Raw genomic sequence first — 2,500 nt, forward strand, 5'->3', positions numbered from 1 at the left:
ACCGCTGGCTTACCTCCGCCTCCGGTACCGTGGCTTTGACTGATGGTAGCCAAGTCTACCACGATGGTAAAATTGGGTGTTTCCCACGGCGCTATATTTGAATGAACCAGGGTATCGATAGTAGAGAGATCTATACCGACTTTATCTGTGAGGTCATGGAGTCTATTGCACAACGGCTTTCCGCCGCGGTGCTGTGGGCCTAATTGCCGGCGCAAAACATCCCTGTTAGGATGTTGGGGCTGCCTGGCTATCTTAGCGGCGTAAGTCAGCGCAAGCTGGCCGCGTCTGAGACGGAGGGGAGGTACTCCCGACTCTATCTCTAGGCGCTTAAGGGCTCCAAGACAGACACGTAAACAAGTATTCTGTACAACATTCAATCCTTTCAGAGTTGAGCTCGTTGCCGAGCCATACACGATTGACCCATAATCTACTTTAGACCTAATCAGGGATTTATATAACATCAGTAAAGACTTTCTATCAGCTCCCCATTTGTGTCCAGAAATGAACATTAATAAATTGAGTGCTTTTTGACATTTATTCTTTAACTGACCAATGTGGTCTTTCCAATTTAATCAAAGAGTAGACCAAGAAATCTAGAAGAATTTTGAATAGGTATTGGGTGGTTGTCTAGAGTTAGCCTGATGTTGGGCTTTCTCCTATGGGTAAAGACCACGCCAATACTCTTTCTTATGGAAAACTTAAAACCCCACTGGAGGTCCTAGTTATGAATCATATCCAGTGCCAATTGGATCTGATCTGCCGAGAACTCTGCATTACTGCTGGAGTGCCATAATGCACAGTATTCGGCAAACAGGGAGTATTTAAGATTCCGAGAAGATGGTAAAATGTCATTAATCATACATAAAAATAATGTTGGTGACAAGACACTTCCTTGTGGGACCCCGTTTGCCTGGACAAAAATGACCGAGAAAGTGACATTGTCAGAAAATAATTTGACAGAAAACGTTCTGTCAGATATGAAATTTTGGATAAAAAAGGCAAGTTTCCACGTAATCCGCAAGCATAAAGTTTTCTGAGTAGGCTATGTCGCCATGTCATGTCGTAGGCTTTTTCTATGTCTAAAAAAACTGAAATAAAAAATGCTTTTTGGCAAATGCCTCATGAATATGACTTTCCAGTTTTACTAGCTGATCGAAAGTTTGACGTCCCTTTCGGAAGCCGCACTGCTCGTCAACTAGTAAATTCCTGGTGTTTAGAAAATGCAATAGCCTACTATTAACAATTCTTTCCATGACCTTGCATAAGCAACTTGTCAACGCAATTGGGCGGTAAGAGATGGCGGATCTGGGATTTCCCCCTCCTTTCAAAATGGGAATGATGTGGGCGTAGTGCCATGAATTAGGAAAAGTCTGGCTTTTCCAAATATTGTACACTTCTAGCAACTTAATCATGGCATTATGATTAAGATGCTTTATCATCTCATATCAAATCTCATCGGGGCCTGGGGACGTTCCTCTACAGGCTTCTAGGGCTCGGACAAGCTCATCCATTGTAAGATCTTTATTATAATCAAAGTCATCTCCTGTGGCAAAGTGTATTGGTTGCAGCTCAGATGCTTCCTTGGTGGTCAGGAAAGCAGGATGGTAGTTTTCTGAGCTGCTTGTGTAAGAGAACTGCCTGGCGAGTGCATTAGCAATGTCTCTAGGTTCATCAAAATTGTTTCCCTCTTGTAAGATGTTTCTTATTTTGCAGGATATATTTTTTTCTATTTATTTTTCTGATAGTGGACCAAACCTCTGATGTGCTGGTGTTACTATTGATCGTAGAGACAAAGCTTCGCCAGGAGTCTCTTTTAGCTTGTCTGATTGTTCTTCGAGCCCTAGCTCTCGCTAGTTTGTAGTTGCGAAAGTTCTCATTTGTGATATTATTTGGAAAAGCCTGTAGGCCCTATTTCGTTCACATAGCGCCCTGCGGCAATCTGGTGTCCACCATGGAACCCTATGCTTAACGCTATCTGTTGAAGTCTTAGGGATGGTTGCCATTGCTGCATTTATAATACAATTTTGAACATTGTTTACTTTATCAACAATGGTTTCTCCAACAACTTCGAGCTTGACGCTCCTTGTGAAGGCGACCCAATCTGCTCTTTTTACGTTAAATTTAGGTGCTGAAGGCGTTCTCATGGTGTCGCATAAATATTTAATACAAATAGGAAGGTGATCGCTCCCCAACGAGTCATCAGTGGTGTGCCACAGGCACTTGGCTGCTAGTATTGAAGAGATCAGTGATAGGTCAATAAAGCTCAAATTACCGGTATTATCGTCCACTCGCGTCGGACTACCATCGTTTAGAAGGACCAGATCAGAGTTATTGATCAACTTAACTACTTGCTCACCTCTACTATTCACCCGCAGGGAACCCCATGAAGTATGATGAGCGGTGAAATCACCTGAAATTAATTTGTTATTTGGCAGACTGTCCTGAATAGCAAAAAGCTCATCATAGATTACCATTTTATCAGGTGGACAATAAGCTGAGC

Source organism: Penaeus japonicus, unplaced genomic scaffold (genome assembly GCF_977035675.1).
Source record: "Penaeus japonicus unplaced genomic scaffold, GWHDUDI00000001_assembly GWHDUDI00000006, whole genome shotgun sequence".
Lineage (NCBI taxonomy): Eukaryota > Metazoa > Arthropoda > Malacostraca > Decapoda > Penaeidae > Penaeus > Penaeus japonicus.